General features: G+C 41.8%; 1 protein-coding gene across 1 annotated transcript in view; it reads right to left on the bottom strand.

The window, feature by feature from the left end:
• The window catches only part of ST6GAL2 (ST6 beta-galactoside alpha-2,6-sialyltransferase 2), a 249,708-nt gene extending 226,721 nt beyond the window's left edge, over nt 1-22,987 (bottom strand). Inside the window, exon 1 of the mRNA XM_073351066.2 lies at nt 22,864-22,987. The gene's annotated coding sequence lies outside the window, so the exon portion shown is untranslated. The remainder of the gene's footprint in view (nt 1-22,863) is intronic.
• Between the last annotated feature and the right edge of the window lie 301 nt (nt 22,988-23,288).

Here is a 23,288-nt window from a genome sequence, read left to right as displayed (position 1 = left end):
GGTTATGATGGGGTTGCAATGCCACTCACTGAATTTTGGCCTTGCTACCCCCTGACATGATGGGGGGTGGTCTGCGAGGCCAAACTTGAGTGGGTAATGGGGTGGCCATCACTGTTCCCCATTTCTGCTGTGGTGGGACCATCTCCTCCTGCACCAGGGTCCCCCCAGAGGCCTGCCCATCCTTGCCCTGCTTCCAGCAGCCCATGGCCCTTCTGCTCTGCCTGCAGGACTTGCTCATTGACAACCTCCAGACCTGCTACAAGTCCAGGGAGCTGAGGCGAGTGCCCACATGGGGAGCCAGTCAGGAGAGGGAAGTTGCGGAGTGGACACAAGGGAGTTCAGTTGTGTGTAGCATGTGAAAAGTTTCTGGGGTGCCACTGAGACAGAAAGCTATGTGGCTACATATTCAGCTGTTTCACAGCACTAGCGGTGATGATTCTGTGCTTTTTAAAGACAAGGATAAACTAACACAAGTATTTTAGAGTATCTCGTTTTTCAAAAGGCCTGTCAACTCATCCTATTTAGTAGCTTAGTTTATATAACATTCATCCATCATTTTTTTAAAAATGTAAACTCTTAAAGTGTAGCAATTTTCCCCAACAGCCTTAAAAAATAACTGAAGGGGAGCTACCTTGCAGTGTCCTTGGTTACTAAAAATAATTCTTTTTTTCTATCTCAATATTTAATATGCCTTTCGTATTTTAACTAGATAGGAGGTAAAAATTACAATGCCTAAATGAGGCATAATTTTAGCTAATTATTCCTCATGAAAACTCATTTCTCACACTTCAAGGTCATGAAGGGCATTACAACCAGTGACTGAAAAATGATAGTGTAAAAATGCAGATTGATTTAGATTTTCAAAATTGATTAGAAGTTTAAGACTATGGCAGCAATTTGTGTGGTGTTTTCAGTCTAGTAGGAGCTAAAATTGATGAGCACTTTTTGAAAAGGTATTGCAAATTGCTATGCTAATCAGGGTAAATTAAGTGACAAAATGACTTGATTACGAGACAATTTGCACTTTGGGAGGAATCTTTAAATAAAACTAGTTTGGAAAACATTTCCTGACAGGAGATTTACTAAAGCTTATTTATAGTGGGAATAAGGTGATCATTTTTCTTTCATGCTTTTCCTCTTGTAGCCTTTTGTATTTCCTCTTGTATCTTCTCAGAAGATAAACAAAGAGATATCCCGTAATACCTGTCCTAATCTACATTGTTCTACCAGTTACTTTTTGAATTTTTCTCTTCAAGACTTAATTCTATTCATTGTGATCAATAATTCTATATGTTATCACCCTTCCTGACACTCTTGTAAGATACACTGATATAATTTGTGAGCTACAGTCTGGCAATCTGAGTCTGCCTCCTTCATTAGAGCAGAGTTCCAGCAGGACAGATATTCTAAAAAATTACTCTTGGAACTCTTTTCTTGTAGTTGGTATTTACAACTGTATAATTCTAAGCCCTCGGTATATTTATATAGTTTAATGGGGGTGAGTCCTGTACTTTTGTTTCATCTGAGGTTGAAGTTCACATATACACAAAATCAGCATTAAGCCAAAGTTAAATGGATTTTGCATAAGGAACTCCACAGGGGTTGATAGAAATACTTCAAATCGCCTCCTTACTCTGTAAGGGAGTTTTGCAATAATGCAATCTTGGGGCCACTATTTCCATATAAGCACTACTCCATTGGGCCCTCCCCTTCCCTCGTCTCCAGCTTTCCCTCACAGCCCCTTCCAAGTCTTTGGTTTGATGCAAAGGCAAGGAGTTCTCCAGGTGAAGGAGGAGGGACTACGTAGGGTAACCAGATGTCCCAATTTTATGGGGACAGTCTCAATTTTGGGGTCTTTTTCTTATCTAGGCTCCTATTACCCCCCCATCCCCATCCCGATTTTTTACCTTTGCTGTTTGGTCACTTTAGGACTACATGACTCTTGGGATGAAGTTTGTTGTCTGTTTGTTTGCATGTTTGTTGTTGTGCACAGCCATGTGCCTACTTGATTGAAGTTTATAGTGTGGTGTGTTTGGGAGGGCTGAGTGCTTAGCCTAGAGGCCTGCTAGGCAAGGCTGTGAACTTCATAATGAGGCTCCAGCCTGCCATCCTCTGATCCCTAATTGCTTTAGAATCCTTTGATAAGGGGGTGGGGCTAACTCAGGGAGAACAGGGGTTTAAAAAGCCAGCTCCTAAGCAACCAAAGGAGCTAGCGAACAGGAGCAGCAAACGGGAGCTTAGAGAGGGAGTGCAAGAGCAAGATATGCCTAACAAACATTTGTTACATTTAGGCCAATAACAGCCCCTCTCCCATCCCACCCCACCCCCCAAAAAACCCCCTAAGAACAAACAAACAAAAAACCCTTCAAGAGTAATGAGAATGTAGGCAGAAAGTTCAGCAACTGAGTGGGGGCTATCCAGTTTATTGCACTGAATGCAGCATGTATGCTTTGTGGGAAGATGGTGTATATGTGCATTCAATGCAAGCAACTCATGGCCCTCAGAGACTGCGTATGGGCTCTTGAGACCAGAGTGGCTGAATTGGAGGAGCTAAGGGAGACAGAGAGGTACATAGATGAGACTTTCCAGGACACAATAAAGCAGTACCACCCCCAGTCTGATAGCCTCAGTGCTGCTGAGGAGGATGAAAGTCTAGGGGAAGGAGAACATCAAGCTAGAGCAGAAGAAAATGATCCCTTAGTTGGGACCCTCCTTCCAGATGATGTCATGGCATCCTCTCACACTGAGGATACCTCTCTGGGTGAGGGGACCTCAGTTATTAGGAGGAAATAGATAATAGTAATAATAGTAATTGGAGATTCAATTATTAGAAATAGATAGTTGGGTCTGTGCTGACTGGAAGAACCTCATGGTGAATTGCCCACTGGCTGAGAAGATTATGGACCTCTCAAGACATCTAGACAGGCTTATGTGCAGTGCTGAGGAAGAGCTGGTGGTCATGGAGGTACCAATGACACAGGGAAAGGTAGGAGAGAGGTGCTGGAGGCCAAATTTAGGCTGCTATGTAAGAGATCAAAAGTCCAGGACCTCCATGGCAGCATTCTCTGAAATGCTTCCAATTCCATGCACAGGACCAGTTAGACAGGCAGAACTGCAGGGTCTCAATGTGTGAATGAGTCAATGGTGTTTGGAGGAGAGATTTAGGTTTATTAGGAATTTGGGAACTTTTGGGAAAGGAGGAGCCTATACAGGAAGGATGGGCTCCATCTAAACCAAAATTGAACCAGATTGCTGGCATGTACAATTAAAAAGGTCCTGGAGGAGTTTTTGAACTAAGGGCTGGGGGAACACATGGTTGGAACAGAGACATCCCTTAGGGGAGGATTTATTAAAGGGGTTATTCTACATCCTAGTAAAGAGGAGAGGACAGAAGTACAGAAGAGAAACAGTCAAATGAAAAAAAGAGTCTCATTCAGTTACACCACTTGAAGGCAGATAACTAAATATTGTCAAATTTTATAAGTGCTTGTATACAAATGCAAGAAGTCTAAATACTAAGATGGGTGAACTTGAGTACTTTCATATTAAATGAGCATATTGGTATAATAGGCATCACTGAAACTTGGTATAATGATGATAATCAATGGGACATGGTAATACCAGGGTACAAAAAATAGAGGAATGACAGAGTAGGTTGTGCTGGTGGGGTAGTAACACTATACGTAAAAGAAAGCATAGAGTCAAATAAAATAAAAATCTTAAATTACTATAACTGTACCATCGAATCTCTGTGAATAGAACTTCCATATCTCAGTAACAAGAGTATAGCAGGAGGGATATATTACCAACCACCAGACCAGGATGGTGACAGTGACTGTGAAATGCTCAGTTGATTAGAGAGGCTACAAAAACAGAAAACTCAGTAATGAGGGATTTCAGCTATCCCCATATTGACTGGATACATGTCACCTCAGGACGGGATGCAGAGTTAAAATTTCTAGACACCATTAAAGACTGCTTCTTTGAGTCACTAGTTCTGGAACCCACAAAGGGAGAGGTAATTCTTGATTTAGTCCTAAAGGGTGCACAGCATCTGGTCCAAGATGAATGATCAGTAATAGCAACCCTCATGTAATTAAATTTGACATCCTTGTGGGGGAAAATAGCAAAGAAACCCACCACAGTAGCATTTAACTTCAAAAAGAGTAACTGCACAAAATGAAGAGGCTAATAATTTAAAATAAATTAAAAGGAACAGTTAGAAGAGAGAAATGCTTGCAAGCTGCATGGAAACTGTTTAAAAACACCACAACAGAGGCTCAAACTAAGTGTATACCCCAACTAAAAAAAATAAAAACAAGAAGAGGACCAAAAAAATGCCACCATAGCTAAACAACAGCATAAAAGGCGGTTAGAGACAAAAAGACATTCAATAAAAATTGGAAGTCAAATACTAATGAGGAAAATAGAAAGGAGCATAAACTCTGGTAAGTCAAGTGGAAAAGTATAATGAGGCAGACCAAAAAAGAATTTGAAGAGCAACTAGCAAAAGACACAAGAGCTAACAGCAAAATTGTTTTAAAGTACATCAGAAGCAGGAAACCTGCCAAGCAATCAGTGGGCCCACTAGGCGATTGAGGTGCTAAAGGGGCACTCACGGATGACAAGGCTGTTGAAGAGAAGCTAAATGAATTCTTTGCATTGGTCTTCACTGCACAGAATGTGAGGGAGATTCCCACATCTGACCCATTCTTTTTAGGTGACAAGTCTGAGGAACTGTCCCAGATTGAGAGGTCAGTAGAGGTGGTTTTGGAACAGATAGATAAATTAAAGAGTAATATGTCAGTAGGATCAGATGGCATTCACCCAAGTGTTGTGAATGAACTAAAATATGAAACTGAAGCTCTACTAACTGTAGCATGTAACCTATCGCTTAAATCAGTGTCTGTACCAGATGTAACACAATTTTTTAAAAAAAGACTCCAGAGGCAATCCTTCAATTACAGGCTGGAAAGCCTAACTTCAGTACCAGACAAATTGACTGAAACTATAGTAAAGAAAAGAATTATCAGACAAATAGATGTACACAATAGGTTGGGGGAAAAGTTAACATGGCTTCTGTAAAGGAAAATCATGCCTCACCCATCTATTAGAATTCTTTGAGGGGGCTCAACAAGCATGTGGACACCTGAAAGGCCGGGGACCACAGTCCCACGCCAAGCCCCTTTTGGTGATCTTGACAACACTGCAATGTACTTCTCAACATTCCACGTGGCCAAAGCAGGACGCAAAGGAGTCACCCACTCAGAGCAGAGCAGTTCCCAAGTGTGGCGGCTGCCAAGCCCAGCACCGAGGGAACAGGAGAGATGTCAGGTGTCACTGCCAATCCCTGTAAAACCATGCTGGCCCCAGTGTTTTGCCTGTCAAGTCTGTGCCATACTCAGCCCCCACCTTCCAGACTGCGGAAGTATCACACTCCACCCCAAAGTTCTCCCACAGCCACTGAGCATGCCCAAGGGGGCTGAGCATGCCCACAAGCAGCGGAAGCTGGTCCCCTCCTTACCTCTTCACCGTGCATAACATGCGTGTGGCTGCAGGCACCACAGCATGTGGGAAATCCTCTATTTCAACTGGGACACGGTGTTTCAGAGGTCAAAACAGGACAGTCCCATGTATTCAGGACTGTTGGGAGAGCTGCTGCTTAGCTATTATTAAATCAAATGCTTTTTATTTAAGAAAGAGAGTGGAATCAGATGCAACTAAGAAATCATGGAAAGCATCAAGTCTCTCCTCTTCTCGGCAAGGATTGTACCCTGCCCACTAGAACAGGCTAGAAAACCTGCCAATGCAGGAGGGCTTCCCATAGACTGCAGGTTTTCTTCTACTCCTCTGCAAGGAAAAGCTATGGGGAAATTGCCACTGGTTTTCGAAGGAGGTGCTGATGCTGGGCAGGGGGAAGAAAAATGAAACACTTTGGCCAGGGGAAGAGAATTGAAGTACCACGGTCTCTCTCTGTCCCCCTTTCTCTTCCTGTAAGTCCAGCTACTTCTCTGCAAATTCATTTCAATCTATGTCAAGGCATGCAGATGTGTGCACATCTGCACTCCACTGGCTTCTATTCTGTGGATGTTGCCGGGTATGTGCATCTCTTCATTACAAAAGTGAAATGTTGGGAGTGAGAACCTCACATATTCCATAGCTGCAGATTTTTGCTGTCTCTCTTCTCTCTCTCTCGCCTCCCTTCTGCATGAAAGAGTGCCCAGAACGGAGACAACCTCCCTGTTATTTTTAAAATCTGTGTGTCCATTTCCAGTAAGGAACAGCCTTATACACAGAAATCTCTCTCACCTTTTACTCCTCAAACTCTAATTGTCCTTATCCCCAAAATTCTACTGGGTTGGCTTGTTACCTCAATATATATTTATTTAAACATTCCCAATCTTGTTTATTTTCAGCCTCCACTCCTTCCCGGAGGAGTCTGCCAGTATAAAAAACCTGTAATGTCTTCCTAGGAATATTATAGTTCATGAGGGTAAGAATATGTAGAAAATGATAATGTTTATGCATAGTTATCTCTCATACATCGTATGGGAGAGATTTCAGGCTGGATATTTTGCTTTTGCTCATGTTGATTTCTGTTAGGAAGTCTCTTTCCAATTAATTCCTCATAAATTACACAACCTTACACATTTTACCAATTGATCTGTGAAATGTGACCACTGGCAGAAACCTATCCACTAATGCAACTGTAACAGCTGGTGCTTCATTTCTTCATAGGGTGAGACAAGGCAGACAGGGACAATCCCACACAGTGTGTGTAATGCATTCAGCCACTAACATAACCACATCTAATTACTTTTTTTAGATGTGAAAGTAGAGCAAAATGTTTTAATATTAAATTTCATACTGTTTCACTGAAAAAGTAATTTATTATCAGGAAGACATTCCCCCCTGCCACTTCCCCCATGTGAAATGTATTATAGGCCTTTGTTTGGTTGGTTTGTGTTTTGGCTTCCTCCAAAACCAGATATTGGCCTCTGCTTGAAGTGCTGGAATTGATTTATGCCTTCCCAACAAAAGAAAACAAAGAAAGAACCCTGGCATCTTTTTCTTATCTAATGATGACAATAAGCAGTAGCTGTTAGTTGAAAATAGCACAGATGAGGAAAACAAAACAAAAAGAAAAACCAAGGCCTGATGCAGTGAAACATTATTCATGCTAGTCCTTGCTCATGCCGGCAGTTTCATTGACTTGAATAGGACTACTCACATAAGTAACAAATATTCAAGGGTTGGAGGGCTAGAGCCTCACTCCTCATACATTTCCTTTGTACAGGTGGGTTGTAACATTAGAGCCCTAAAATTTATATTGTAAAAGTGAACATTTGGTGTAGGCTCTGAGGCCAACTTTCTCAAAAATAGGAGTCTAATGTTTAGGCTCCTAAATCCACATTTAGTGCTTAGCACTTTTGAAAATCAGATTGCTTATTTAGGTGCCGAGATATGCAGTTAGTAGCCTATTTTTGAAAATCTTGGCCATACTTCTTGTTTTGCATTGTATAGCTAAAACAGCCTTACTGTCCTCTTTTTATAGTGTAAAACCAAAAATGGTACTACTATAAATATACAGTAAATCGTACTGCATAACTCCTTCAAACAATTCATATCCCGTGCAAAGGGGGCAATCCTGGGTTAGCAACATGAGAGCACTGTAATAAATTAGAGAGTTAAAATATTTTATCTAAATTCAAATATTTGAATCTAAATTCCTTTATCTATATTAACTCCACAAGTTTACATATAGGTCTCTGTTATTCTTATATGGTGAGCCAGAGCATACATCTTTCCAGCAATAAAAACATCTATCCTGAAACTGGAAGTTCTGCAAAAGCAGTGCTAATGCTAACATTTTCTGAACCTATGGGACAGCCACACAATTTTCCATAAAGTATAACCAAGAAAGACAGAGCCTTTGACAACCATGCTGTCGCTATCTGCCAAACCCGCACTTTCAAGGCTGTATGAATCTTCTAAATAAAAGATCACAGATTATATTGTCAGGCGCAAATCTCACAATGTGCTTTTCCTTGCAAAGCTAAATTGATTGATTTTTCATCTACTATAGGGATACAAATTCCCCAGGCTCAAACTGATAGCACCTTGTGGGCTTTTCTGGTTCCTGATCCCAGTGGGATAATATCTTCAGATTCATCCTGGTACTTTAGCACTTGGAGTACATTGGAGTTGTAGAGTTCAAATCCATTTGGCTTAACTATTTGTAACATTGTTTAAAAACAGGTTTCAGAGTAACAGCCATGTTAGTCGGTATTCGCAAAAAGAAAAGGAGTACTTGTGGCACCTTAGAGACTAACCAATTTATTTGAGCATGAGCTTTCGTGAGCTACAGCTCACTTCATCGGATGCATGCCGTGGAAACTGCAGAAGACATTATATATACACAGAGAATATGAAACAATACCTCCTCCCACCCCACTGTCCTGCTGATAATAGCTTATCTAAAGTGATCATCAGGTGGGCCATTTCCAGCACAAATCCAGGTTTTCTCACCCTCCACCCCCCCACACAAATTCACTCTCCTGCTGGTGATAGCCCATCCAAAGTGTGTGTATGGGGGTGGGGGGAATGTGAGAAAACCTGGATTTGTGCAGGAAATAGCCAGACTTGATTATCATGCACATTGTGTAAAGAGTTGTCACTTTGGATGGGCTATCACCAGCAGGAGAGTGAATTTGTGGGGGGGGGTGGAGGGTGAGAAAACCTGGATTTGTGCTGGAAATGGCCCACCTGATGATCACTTTAGATAAGCTATTATCAGCAGGACAGTGGGGTGGGAGGAGGTATTGTTTCATATTCTCTGTGTATATATAATGTCTTCTGCAGTTTCCACGGCATGCATCCGATGAAGTGAGCTGTAGCTCACGAAAGCTCATGCTCAAATAAATTGGTTAGTCTCTAAGGTGCCACAAGTACTCCTTTTCTTATTGTTTAAAAACCTGCTTTTGATTCTGATGCTGTCTCATTACTGTCTTATCTTTCAAACATTGGACAGTACCAAGTGTCCCCTACTTAGAGACATAATGAAAATAACAGTTTAAATCTTCCTTAGTTAACTGTAATAGGCTCTAATTAATTAAATCCATCCCTGTACATCTGCTTTCTTTTATAGTTGGTACAGAAAACTGATAATTTGCTCAGGGTGAACAGAAGAAAAATCTTTTTTGCACGGGTCATTGATTAGGGACTTACTGTTTTCCTGGCATAAAGAATGTTCCTGTAGCATCTGTGTTACATCGAACTTCAGCCATTGTGGGGCTTGAATATCGATCACCTTACACTTTGTGTAAACTCTTATAATGATGCATGGCACACCAGTGTGACTAGACAGCTCACAAGGGGTGGAGGAGAAAGAGGTGTATGCCCCCCGACCCCGCCTTCTATATGGTGGTGTTGGCTTAGCACTGGAGTTAGCATATTCTATATCTCCAAAAGGAAGGTATAAGAGCATCTCCTTGCTGTGCTCACTGAGGGCCTGAGTCAACACTCATTATGGTCAATGGGAAGACTCATGTTAATTTTGCCTGTATTTGGATCAGGCCACAAGTTCTCAAAAGACATGCTGCCTGCACTTCTCATCTGCAAGCAGGATGCCTCCTGGAGTGGTGCCTTCTCACACCTTTCCTTAACCAGTTCTCTCTTTAAATGCTACAATTCAGCTCAGTATGTTTAAAATACTCTGGTAGAGGCCCTGTGTACTTGGCATCCTGTTAAGTTCGGCTGAAGCTGTATAAATCAGATCTGAACTTGCCATGTGCAAATATGCCCAAGGAACAAATAATTTCATCACCATTTCACAAAGCTGAAGCACTGGTCACTTGACTTGCCCCAACATTCTACCCTCATCCTAACTGAATTAAAAACAAACAGTAAAGGCATCCAGCGCTACTCAGTCAGTGTTACTAAGAAGGCCCCCCAAGAAATCATGACTGTTCAGTCAATGGTGCACCCTCACATGCAGGCTATGTGAGGAGCGCACATGACAGCTACCAGCAGGAAAACCTGCTCCCAAGTGACAAGAGGGTGCATAGGGATGGGATGCAGGTTAATTTAAAGCCTCCTGTAAGATCTACTAAGCTGTTTCAGTTGGCACAATTAGGCTTCCATAACAAGGGAGAACAGCTGCCCCCACTAGTCATTTCCTATAGGGGGTGTGTGGGGGGGGGGATCTGTGCATGATTCTGTATCTCTCCTTATCACTATGAAATACTTGTTTCAACAGATTCTCTTACCTGGTTTTGAACTGAGTATCTTCAAGTATCTGAGAAACAATATGTTTTTCTTCCTCTGCTTCCGCACCCTTCTCTTGGTACTGCTAAAGCATCCCTTCTAGAGATGACTTAAGTCTAGGACTCATAAAAATACCTTCTAAAGAGCATTTCCCCTCCCTTTACTTTTATAATGGATCAGATTACACCTAGCATCAGGTATTTTCATTACTATTTCCAAGGGAAGATACTTCTACACCTTTCCCTCATTTCAGTTACACAAAAAGAAAACTGTTTTTAATACCAATATATCAAAGAATCTCTCTCTTTCTCACACACACACACGCACGCACTAAAATAACATCATTAAGGTTGCAGAGTCAAGCTCTGAAAAGTTAGGAAATGACAGAATTAAGGTTGCCTGTGTAAGTCTTCCCCTTGCCCAGCCAGTCCTAGTCATTCTCTCCCACTCTCCTTGCTCAGCCGTTCCCAGTTCTTCCCAGCAATTTGTCCCCAGTGTCCTTGCTCAGCCAGTCCCATTTGCCCCCCTCCCAGCTCCTCATCTGAGCCATTTCTCTCCCCCACTCCAAAATCCTAGTCTCTAGTTGCCCCTCCTTCTGCCCATGTTCCCTTTCCCCACCGGCTACCAGTCACAGTCTCCCTGCCTGGACTCCTCATCCAAGCTCAGTGTCTCCCCACAACCTAATTCCAGCTTCTTGTCCTAGTCTCTTTACCCAGCCAGTTCCAGGTTTATCCCCTGCACACCACTCCTCATCACATCTGTCCCACTCACCCACCCCCTCCACCTCCTGAATTCAGAGTTTTACAAAGGGAAGTGTTAGGCAGCCTAATAATAGGCAATATGCCCAGCCCCACGGATTAATATCATCCAGGGTGTGAGCAGTTCAGGCCAGGGGCTTTGTCTTTATCTTTGTCTGTAAGGCACCAGAAAGGTAACTGAAAGGCTAAGTAGTTCTGCCTCCTACCTTGGCTATGGTAATAAGAAAATGGTTTTGTTTCAGGAAAAAGTTGAAAAACTAGGACCTGATGCTTCTTCCCTTGAAGTCAACAGCAAAACTTCCATTGATTTCAGTGGGACAGGATCAGGCCCCTGGTGAACAACTTTCTATGTCTCTCACTCCTCTTTGCAACACATGATCCCCGGCCCAAGAAGTTTCTCACTGATGAGGGCAGAGAATGTTTGTAGGAGCTCCTTGTTAAAACACAGGCCATAAATCTGTGCTCTGTCAGGCAGAGTCAGGCAGCTGTGGCTTCTCTGCAGAGTTCCAGCAGAAAAGGCTTATCACCGGAAGCTCCTCCAGTCATTTTGATGGGTTGTCTTGGGGCCTGCGTGGACTAAGAACCCACTTGTGCCAATGGGCCTAACTAGAAAATTTTCCAATGAAACAGAGTTTCGTCAGTAAGTGCCAGTTCGTCAAACTTGAAATTTCTTGCAGAAGTGAGTTGAGTTTGCTAAACTCCCACTGCATCACAGGAAGGGACCCTGCTGCAACCCTGCTAATGTTCCAATGGAAGCCTGCCTGGTTCCCTACCAGTTCTCCTGATGGGCTGCTGGGGATCCTCACCAAGAGTATCGCCCTGTGCCAGGGACTTGGGCTTACAGGATCTGTGGCTCTGGGGCAGCCCCACCAGGCAGACTGCCACCGGGCTAGAGACCCAGAGCTTTCAAGCTCTCTGGCCATCTGGCTCCCAGCAGCACGGACTGAAATTGACATTCTTGTCAGTGTCTGTCATAAATATAAAGGGAAGGGTAAACACCTTTAAAATCCCTCCTGGCCAGAGGAAAAACCCTTTCACCTGTAAAGGGTTAAGAAGCTAGGATAACCTCGCTGGCACCTGACCACAATGACCAATAAGGAGACAAGATACTTTCAAAGCTGGAGGGGGGGGAGAAACAAAGGGTCTGTGTCTGTCTGTGTGATGCTTTGGCCGGGGACAGAACAGGAATGGAGTCTTAGAACTTAGTAAGTAATCTAGCTAGATATGCATTAGATTCTGTTTTCTTTAAATGGCTGAGAAAATAAGCTGTGCTGAATGGAATGGATATTCCTGTTTTTGTGTCTTTTTGTAACTTAAGGTTTAGCCTAGAGGGATTCTCTCTGTTTTGAATCTAATTACCCTGTAAGGTATTTACCATCCTGATTTTACAGAGGTGATTCTTTTTACTTTTTCTCCTATTAAAATTCTTCTTTTAAGAAACTGAATGTTTTTCATTGTTCTTAAGATCCAAGGGTTTGGGTCTGTGTTCACCTATGCAAATTGGTGAGGATTTTTATCAAACCTTCCCCAGAAAAAAAGTGGGTAAGATTTGGGAGGATTTGGGGGGGGGGAAGACGTTTCCAAACAAACTCTTTCTCAGTAACCAGTGTTAGACGTTTGGTGGTGGCAGCGAAAGTCCAAGGGCAAAAGGTAAAATAGTTTGTACCTTGGGGAAGTTTTAACCTAAGCTGGTAAAAGTAAGCTTAGGAGGTTTTCATGCAGGTCCCCACATCTGTACCCTAGCGTTCAGAGTAGGGAAGGAACCTTGACAGTGTCATTATACTAAAAGGTAATAGCAGCTTTGAAACTGACAAGAATGTCAATTTCAGACAACACCTGCTGGTCTAGGAAGTGTTTTTTTTTAAGAAAAAAGTTGAAAAACTAGGCCCTGATCCTTGGAAGTCAACAGCAAAACTTCCACTGGTTTCAGTGGGACAGGAGTGGCTCCTAGTGAACAGCTTTCTGTCTCTCACTCCTTAAATCAAAGACCATGTGTTGGTGTTTCCAAAATGAAGTTTTTTGGGGCTTTCTGGTTTGTGAAAAATTTAAGTGTCAAAAATTCTTGCAAAAGCAGAAATCCCAAATTTCAGCTAGCTTTAGTCCCCCCAGCCCCATCCCTTTTCAGGTCTCAAAGCGTGCTACATTTCTATGGTACTATTTACTGAATTGAAAAAGATAAGCATAAAGTATTAGTTGTTATATAACTATCAAGTCATTGTGCTGTAAATCTGAGTGATGGGAGTTAATATCACAGTAATATTTTTTTATTGTGAAATCATTATTAAAAATCACAGCTGCTTCAAACTGTGCAAGATGCTGGATTTGATGGACCACTGATTGAGCTCATATGGCACCTCTTATGCTATTACTATACTTAAAATATTTGTATGCGAATATTTTACACAGAGGAGTGGGGGTGACTGTGCATTGTGTGTGTGAATGTGTGATCTTCATTCTAGGTGACTGCTATGTTAAAACCAAAGAGATTGCTAGATCTTAGTGAGAAACCAAAAACCCCACTGTCACCAGAGAGCAACTGAGGACCCCATAAGTTGCTGTTGCCCAGTGCCATTTTTTTGTCCAACTGGAAAAAATGAGCAAACGACTATTTTCACCCTGCTATGCTCAGTCTATGATGAATCTCCCTCCCCGTCACATAACTGTAAAGTGACCCAGTTTAGGTTCATAATCCAGATGGACGATTACTGAGTCCACAGATCTTAAATGAGAGAGGCAAGGAATGCAGCTTACTTGTTTAAATTACTGTACTCAAGAGTCCAAATTGTGTGTCACATGTATCTCCTTAAGTAAGTCATGTGAGCAGTTTCTCTCTTATTAAGACAGACCAAAGGCCTTTAATAACAGTAGCGCTGAAAAGAAAGGATCCTGTTGTAAATAGTGTTTTGATTTAGTCTGACCCTTCCGTAGTGGAATCAAAACTTAGTAGAAAATAACTAAAGCTGTGATTGTCCTTTGCATGTCACTGATTTGAACAGACTTCACAAGGCAGTGGTTCTATGATCTGGAGCCATTTACTCTGATATACTTTCAATTCATACTTTTAAAAAATAAAACATGACAGTGTCGGAGTCAGATGCAGATGTCCTGAGTTTGTGTGAGAATTGCTGTGAGGCACAGCTGACAGTGGGTATGTACAGATACAGCTCTATATGCGTTTATTCAAGAAATTCTTAACTCCAACATACTAGCACTGAACATCCCCAAACTTTGGGTAAGATCAGATCCAGAGTAGAACTTTGCAATTCTGCCTCCTCTCTAATAATTAACATACAACACCACACATTGCTTGTGGTTGAGATGTAAGGGCCTTTACTCAGAAGAATATATGTATCTGGGTAGGATAGTCATTTGTTAGGAAAAAGTAAACCTCATGCCCCCAGTAGCTCAGTTCTCTGCAGCACATGCCATAAACTGAACTATTGGAGGCATGAGGAAATCATTGTAGATAATCAAGTGTAGTTTATCTGATTTATGCTTGTGGTACACAGATTTTCTAACTTAAATAGACAATCGTTATAGCCATTGTCCTTATCTGCAAGCAGCAATGTTCCAAAAATTGAACACATTATAGAACTGAGGTGCTACTGGCAACAATTAAATGAATGGGATAAGTCCCCTCACTGTACCCTGGAGCAGATCTTGGTTTTGTTCTGTTCGAGTCCCAAACCATACACAATGGAATCAAATCTCAGAAAAACATCTGATTGTCCTTATTTTTGTCTTTTTAGTTTGCTTTTATTACAAATCACCTCAAGGGATGACAAACTAAAAAGGTGGCAGTCAGCCGAAGGAGAGGAGCACTGTGCGCCTGCCTTAGAAATGTACAACAGCAGGATATTCAACTTGAAAAATGTGCCCAAAAGGATTCCAGGGAGCTCTGTAATGAGAGTGAGGCAGTAATTCACATATGTGTCATGGTCTGGAGTTGCTTTAGAAGTGTAATACAATGGTGCTTTCCAATAAATAAAGCAGAGCATGAATGCTTGTCTGCATTGCATGCTGTTCTCATACAGAAATCAGTTTTCCATTTTTTATTTTTAAATATAACATTGGACCTCTTTGCAAATTCTAAGTAAGCACTGCTGTTTGCTGACATGAACAGCTGATTCTGTAAACTTTACTTCAGAAAGTGCAGGTAATGGCTATAAGGAATTCAATCAATAAATAAGTTCTCTCTTCATTGCTGAGAGAAGTCACCACCAAATGACTGTTTAATTCTCTAAAGGTGGCTAACTGTATTCTGTCATTTTGGGGAGGGGTGGATGACATTTGAATCTGAAAGCCATGAGCAGGAGAGAAGCAACCAGTAAAACTATTTCCCTGGAGATCTATCAGAGGGTTTGCAGATCACCATAGACGCAAGGCACTGTTTGCAAGTGTAATATCTGTAGAAAGATTAAAGAGGAGCAAGAACAGAATTTGAGCTCCAGGACGGGGTGAGTAGACATATCTGCTCCACCTGTGATTTCTGACTTACATCTGCTTAGTTAACTGTCAAAAACAAGTTTTTAATATTGTCACTTCTGCAGAGCCAATATAACTGTCAAAGAAATCTGTATTCCTCAGGCATCATCAATATCATCATCGCATACATTTCCAAACTCTTAGATTCCAGAATTGCTATTATTGGTCTTTACGTGTGTGTGTGTGTGTGTGTGTGTATTTTTTTACTTGTAAAAGGTGTCAAATGAATAGGTGTGGAGACTGAAGCCCTCTTTGACCACTGAACAGGTACAACATGGGCAATAACACCTGTAACAGATGTATTCCTCTGCTCAGTGTCCTGGAAGGACCACTTCTGAAGGTCATTGGCATCATTAAGCCATTGGCTGAGACTGCCAAGGATGTCCATTACTGTCATGTGTAGAACATATTATCTCTATACCGTAGCACCTGCAGGCCTCAACCAAGATCAGGGACTGCATATGTTAGGTACTGTGCATTCATCTAGGAGACAGTCTCTTCCCCAAAGAGTTTACAGTATGAGTAAACAACACAGATAAAGAGTGGGACAAAAGAAGTTTTATCTCCGTTTTGAAGATGGGGGATAGCACTGCTTTTTTATGTTGTAAACACTAGGAACTGCACCTGCAGGGTCAGACTCCCATAAACGGAATTGTTTACCAGTGTTTTACATTTGCAAATAGCATTTTAATACATTCAGAAAAAAGATGGGAATGGCATTCCTCTGTGTCAACTCCCTAAGTTCTATGGCATTGTATTAAACCATATTGCATCTGAGTGTTTGTCAAGTATGATATGGAAGTGGCTAATGCTGCAGTCAAACACATTTTTCAAAGGTAACACCAGCTTTCTTATTGCATTTACCAAATATATCTACATAGAATGATATTTTGTAAGACATGAATCAACACAGCATATGCTACAATGCTTTAACTTTGTTTTCATAATTGAAAGAAGCTGCTTTACAAGCATCTGTTCTAGTCCTGGGGATGTATCTTGCCATAGTTTCCCACTGAAAACTCCAACTGAAGTCACTGAGATTTTTCTGGATAAAAAAAGGATGACAGACTCTGGCTTCTAGTCTTTTAGCGCTGGTTGTGCTCTTTGAAACCTAATAATGCATCTTATTCCTATTTTAATTTATTTTGAAGTAAGTGAGCTTCACCTGCTTAAAGCTGGGATTACAAAGCTGTGGTTAAGGGAATGTGCAGAGCCACTATACTGTTGTTTCCTGGTGCAGGTCTCATTTTTTGTTTCTGTATTTTGGAGCAGGGGTGTCTTGTTCTCTGGGATAATGAGTGCATATATGCCCTGCGCTGTGTTCTAAAATGTTCCCGATACAGCTTCTCCAATGCTTAATTTGTAATGAAAGAGTTGCCGGGGCTCAAAGCAATTTTCTTTGCATTCATAACTGATGCAGCAAGCCCAGAAGTGACGAATCTACGAACTGCCAAGCCCAGAGGTGCCTGGGCTCAGCCCTGGCAAACCCTGCCACAGATAACACACTGAGCTTCTCTCTTTGCAGAATATGTAAAGTGAAAATATGTTGGAAACTGTTTCTAATCCAACATACCCTATGCATTTATGATGCATCCATCAGGATTTTTCCGAGTATAGTCACAACACACAAAAGTCACCCCACACTATGAATACCTTTTTGAAAACAGGTGCTTGTCATAGTCATAGACTCATAGAGTTTAAGGCCAGAAGGGACCACCAGATCATCTAGTCTGGGTTCCTGTAAATCACAGGCCACTAACACCCCCAGGCACCACCAACTAAACCCAAAAACTGGAATTAGATCATAGTATTACAGCCCTCTGGGGACTAAACGCTTATGTGTCACAGGCAGAGAACTGGAGGGACTGGGGTGCACCAATGCCTAAGGCCCCTGCAATGGGAGGGAGTTGATTAAGTGCCCAGATAATCCTGGCAAGTGGTCCACACCTCATGCTGCAGAGGAAGGCAAAAACCTTAAGGTCTGGGAATTCCTTCCTTACCCCACATATGGCAGTCAGTTAGACCCTGAGCATGCAAGCAAGATCAAGCCAGCCAAGTACCTGAGGGAGCAACTGAGCTTCATAAGTTTCTGGTGCAATTAGGTTTTCCACAATGGCATATGGCCCTCCTGGAACTGCTAACAGCAAATATCTCCAACAGCTAAAGATGGGACACTAGCAGGGGAAGGGATCTGAGTTGCTACAGAGAACTCTTACCCAGCTGTCTGACTGGTGGGTCTCACCCACATGCTCAACTCTAATGTATCTTCATATTTAGGGTTGGGAAGGAATTTTTCCCCAAGTCAGATTGGCAGAGACTCCCACCTTCCACTGCAGCATGGGGCACTGTGACAGGATCTCTGGGCTACAACTTAGAACTGGGGTATTGCTGTGCCCCCTTAACTCTCCAGCCTGGGTTGTCTCTCACAATGCTTTGCTAGTGACAAACAGCAAACCCCTCCAAACTCACTTAGTACAACAGCATGTGGAGCCCCACACCCAGCTAAATTACGTAAGTGCTCCCTGAGCCACTCATGAATCATACAGAGAAAGGCACCAGCAAATCTCCCCAGCCTCCAGCCTTGCACCCCCAAAATATACCATCTTGCATTGATCATCAGCCTGGCCATTGTAAGTTCATTACCCAGTCTGCCCCTCCCTTGATGTAGAGAGGACACACACAAGCCTTTGTAAACTGAGCTGCAATATCCCAAGCACTTCAAGCAAAACACACTGTTTTAGGTAAAATATAAAACAGATTTATTAGCTATAGAAAGATAGATTTTAAGTGATTGTAAGTGGTAGGCACAAAAGGTCAGAGATAGTTACCAAAGAATATAAAAGGTAAGTGGACAGTCTAAGTCTTAAACTTTATTAGACTAGGCAATATGTGGGTCAAGCAATTTCTCACCCCACTGGACATTGCAGTTAGATTATAGTTCTTAATACATGGGCTTTCTCTTTAAGCCTGGGACCAGTCTCCTCAGTTCAAGTCTTTGTCCTCCAGTGTTCTCGTTGCTTCCAGCAAAGGTGGGGGAGGAGAAAGGTAAAAGCATAATGCCACTGTCCCCTATTTTATATCCTCAGTCCATGTGCCTGGAAAACACTAACGCAGACATATCCTGGTGGGCTTTGCTAAGTTACAGAATTGAGCAATCCCCTATTGTATGATGCTTATGCAGCCCTCTTACAGCATTGTAAATCCCTTGATTACAACTCCCCTGTTAATTAATGGTCACTTAACACCCTCCTGGGAGTAGATCACCACCTAGCAGTAGAAACTCTCTAACTTACAACATATTTCAGTAACAACCATACAGCAAAATCTCATAACTTCATACACAGTAATGATATACATATTTGGACAGAATAATGGATTTCAGCAGATCATGACCTTTCATATGGTATCTTACATGGCGTGCTATGTATGAAATATATCATAATTATATGACAGGGTGAATATTTTTTCCAGGGTGCTGCTTTGAGGTACAAAATGCTACAGGCATGGGTCACTTTCTGGTGTAAACTAGAGTAAAGGGTGGAGTCTCTAATTTGAAGTCTTTAAATCAAGATTTGAGGACGTCAGTAACTCAACCAGAAGTTATGGGCCTATTACAGGAGTGAAGAGGTGAGATTCTGTGGCCTGTGATGTGCAGGAGGTCAAACTAGATGATCATGATGGTCCCTTCTGACTTTGAAGTCTATGAGAGAATGCTCAGAGCACTGGCCCACCTCGCCCAGTTGCCCATCGTCAACTATGGCTGTCCCTGACGATTCAGAAAAAGGAAGAAGAAAAAAGAAAACCAACAATTAAACAGCCCCCACAAACCCAGAAGACAATGGAGGAAACATTCCCTTCCTGATCCCTGCAGGTGACTGGCTGAAGCCCTGCAGTTTGAGATTTTAGCCATGAACTGGAAGAAACTATCCAAGGCTGATGAGTGATGCACCTCCTGACAAGCAACCCCATCATACAATCCCACTCATAAATTTGTCAAGCCCTATCTTAAAATGAATTAAGTTGTCCACTAGGAGTTGTGATGAGCACCCTTATGATAGCTAAGTGATGGGTACTGAAATGCTTTGATAGATTCAATATATAAAAACAGAGGGGAGTAATGAAAATCTGTCATATAGATGTGTGAAAAACTAGAAACAATTTAGAGGAGCTCTTTGCCAGTGCTTGAACATCTGGCATTTTCTGCTTCATGAATTGTAATCTTTGATGAGGATGAGAGGGAGGAGGGGCATTTCAAGCTGAAGGAGCAACAGAGGAAATTTTTGATGAAAACCCATGTTGGCTTGGAGGTATGTTGAAATCTCTGTGGCTGTGTCTGAAGATTCTGTATAGCATTAAACTTTATAGGACAAAGGCTCATATTAGTAACCTAGGAGGTGCTTGGCATTCAGAGATTCTAAGGCCAGAAGGGACCACTGTGATCATCTAGTCTGACCTCCTGCATAGCATAGGCCATAGAACTTCTCCACAATGATTCCTAGAGTGTATCTTTTAGAAAAATGTCCAATTTTGAATGTTGCTGGGGAATATCCCTGTTCTATGCTTGGTGGATTGGTTAAACCTTTACCTAGGATGGAATTCACATTTACTTTGTGTTACCTTGAGAGCAGGACAAAATTTTCCAAGTTTACGTTTATTGATAATTGCCCCCCCCCCCCAAAATGTGATTTTTGATTGAACCCACACGTGCTTTACAGGTTTTTTGACCATCTCTTATAACATGGGACAAAATGTGAGAATTAGGCATAGCTCTGCATTGGAGGCAGTGTGCGCTATCCATCCCTTCCCTAGCCTACCTAACACACAGGTGTGTGGGTGCAGAGAATGTATCAGCCTTTAGGATGGCTACACCAGTTTCTCAGGCATACCTAGCCCACTGTGTGAGAAGGCATGACACCATAACATCACTTTTGGCCTGCCTCTTCCCACTCCCTTTGGGGCAATGTGAAATACCAAATCACATGGAGGGAGCGTCACTTGTGCAAGGATGGAGGTGGGGTAAGACTCTTTGAGCACTTTGCCCCAGCACTCATGCAAGGATGAGCCACAATCTGACCTGTAAAGACACATCCTGTGGTTAATACAGAACTTCTGTATCACCCAAGGCCCAATTCTGCTACCCTCACCAGTGCTGAGTAGCACTTTACTCTACAAGGAATAATACAGAAATCATTGGGAACTGCTCACAGAGTCTGAGTCTGCTCTGCAGGCATAAAGGAATTAAATCTGGCCCCAGAAAATGAGAGTTTTTTCCACAAACCTATTTTCTGTGAGGTTGGTTTGAGATTCGTGCTCATTGTTACATGGCAAAAGGGCCAACAGCAAAATCACCTGGTTAACAGGAAGAAGCTCAAGTATGAATTCAATACTCAGAACCAGATGTACCAGTAGCTAGGGCTCCCTAGTCCTCTACGGCCCCTAATTCCCTTTGTGCTGAAATTCTTTGTCATTACTGTAATTTTACTCTCATACATGTAGATAAAGCTGGCCCACAAAAGCAAAAAACCCTTCAAAAACGCACTGCGTAATTGTATTCAGCAGTGATGGAACTTAGATGTAAATGCAAGAAAAAATGGACTCTGCTTCCCATTTCTTTTACCCTATCTATTGCTCCCCTGTAGTACATTTAATGCACTAAATATCCTTGGCAATGATGCAATTTTAGCAATAATTTAGTTGGCTATTGACAGAGTAATGCTGGGTCTCCAAACCTGGAGCACATGGCACAGAAGCAGTCCTATTTATAAGTTCTATAGCTACTAGTTATACAAGCTCACTTATCAACTCCCTAGCTCAGTCTGTCAGCCTGTACCCTTCAGAATGATTCCTCCATCAATCTAATGTGAAATTACTGAGCGTGAGGAAGCAGTGCTTATTTTGTACTTTGCCAGTGAGCTGAGCTGTGTTCTTACACTAGCTTATAAAAGTTGCTCCTTAAACACTACAGATAAAGTCACCTGGAAAAAAAAAATCAATATGGTCCCTTTTGCCCTGAACAGGGAAAGTGAATATACCCACAGTGACTTGAAAGTAACCATTGTAGACCTAAAACCTAATCCTTAGATCTATCGTGTTTGTTCAGGGACAGAGAAAATGATGACTAGGACACACAGCAGGAGTCTAAAATTATCACTGTATATTTTTTAGCTATAAGGAACAGCCCTCCTGACAGTTATAAATACAGCAGTGTCATCTATATGATCCAATGCACAGCTGTATCCAACAGAGATCTGGACTGGACTGACAGTAACTGATGAGTCCACAGCACCATGTCCTGATACTGATGCAGCTAGATTGGATTTATTTGTAAGGGAAGTAAACTTGGATTCAGTTAGGAGCCAATCCTTCTTTTATTTCCTATATTTAACCAACAGCCTCTAGTCCATTGCCAGTGCAGCTTGTTAACACCTTCTGAATCAAATTGTTCAAGCCTTGAGTTTCCTGGAAAGCTGTAATAACTGCACAATTCAAATCTAGCATTCACATTATCTTTGTTCTGCTAGGGCAGGAGAGCCATGACCTGACCTTTCAGCTAGGTGCTATCATTTCCTCTTGAGTCTAATGCACTTGATCCATGCTGTCAAGGTAAATAAAAATGCATGTCTGTGTGTGTGTGTGTGTATATGTATATGTATATATATATATATATATATATATATATATATATATGAGAGAGAGAGAGAGAGAGAGAGAGAGAAGTGAATGACTGGGACAGCACCACTTATCAGCCAGATGACTAATAAAACATGTGACAAGCATACTTAACAAGCATACACATCAGCGATTTGAGCAGTAGATGTGCATTCCTTAGTTCTTTAGACTTTTCTTGAGCATAGTAAATCTGCATGGTAAGCAACAGAAGCAGGTAAAATAATGTGCATGCAAATAACAACCTCCCCCCCCCCACACACACACACTTCTCCTTTGTATCATTAGCTGTCATCCCTGTTCTGTTAAAAGTTCTACATTTCCAAAGCCATCCACCAGCAAGAAAACTAATTTTGTTACTCTGAGCCTTTTAACACATCCAGTACAATAAACAGACAAAAAGTGAAGGATAAAAGAATCATCTTGCAGTTCTAAGAAGCATTACCAATCTCATCTCTAGTCATTTTTTCAGCTCAGTTTTAAGCACTCCTTAATTTACTTAACGTTGCTCTTGAGCACATAGTACACTCCACACAATTTTTTGCATTGCAATGATACAGAAAAAGATTTAACACATTAAAAAAAAAAATCTTTCAACTCTAATTGATCTCATACAGCGCACAAGCTCTTCCCCCACCCTCTTCCTTTGCTGAGTTAATCTGCAGCTCTGTCAGCATAGGAGACTTACCAAAGGGTTTTCGAGGGGAGAATGCAGTTAGGCTCTCTTACACACTGGAATAGCTGCTACCCAGTAATGAAGCAGGAGCTGAGAAGTCTCACTCTTTCAAGAGCTATTCAGGTAGTGCAGCCAGCTTTCTCTAGCCCTCTGCATATACACAGACAGGCGCAGAGAGTGAGCGAGAGAGAGAGAGAGATGCAATAAACTGAGCATAATTAAGAGAGCTCCTTTCTACAAATTACAGAGGCAAGTGTTCCCTGTAGCAGGGTGGTTTCTTTAAAAAGCAGTCTCTTCCCAGGAAGCCTGCTCTTTAACTTTTTTTTTTAAATTGGAAAAAAAAATCTCTTTCTTGGAAATAAAGTCACTGATGTATTACAGTGAGGTTATTTTTCTTTTTTTATGATGAAAGTTTCATTGTGAAATTCAGTCTAGTT

The sequence above is a fragment of the Lepidochelys kempii genome, chromosome 1 (genome assembly GCF_965140285.1).
Source record: "Lepidochelys kempii isolate rLepKem1 chromosome 1, rLepKem1.hap1, whole genome shotgun sequence".
NCBI classification, from domain to species: domain Eukaryota; kingdom Metazoa; phylum Chordata; order Testudines; family Cheloniidae; genus Lepidochelys; species Lepidochelys kempii.
The sequence above is the reverse complement of the archived record's forward strand: the minus strand, read 5'-3'. Positions and strand labels throughout refer to the sequence as shown.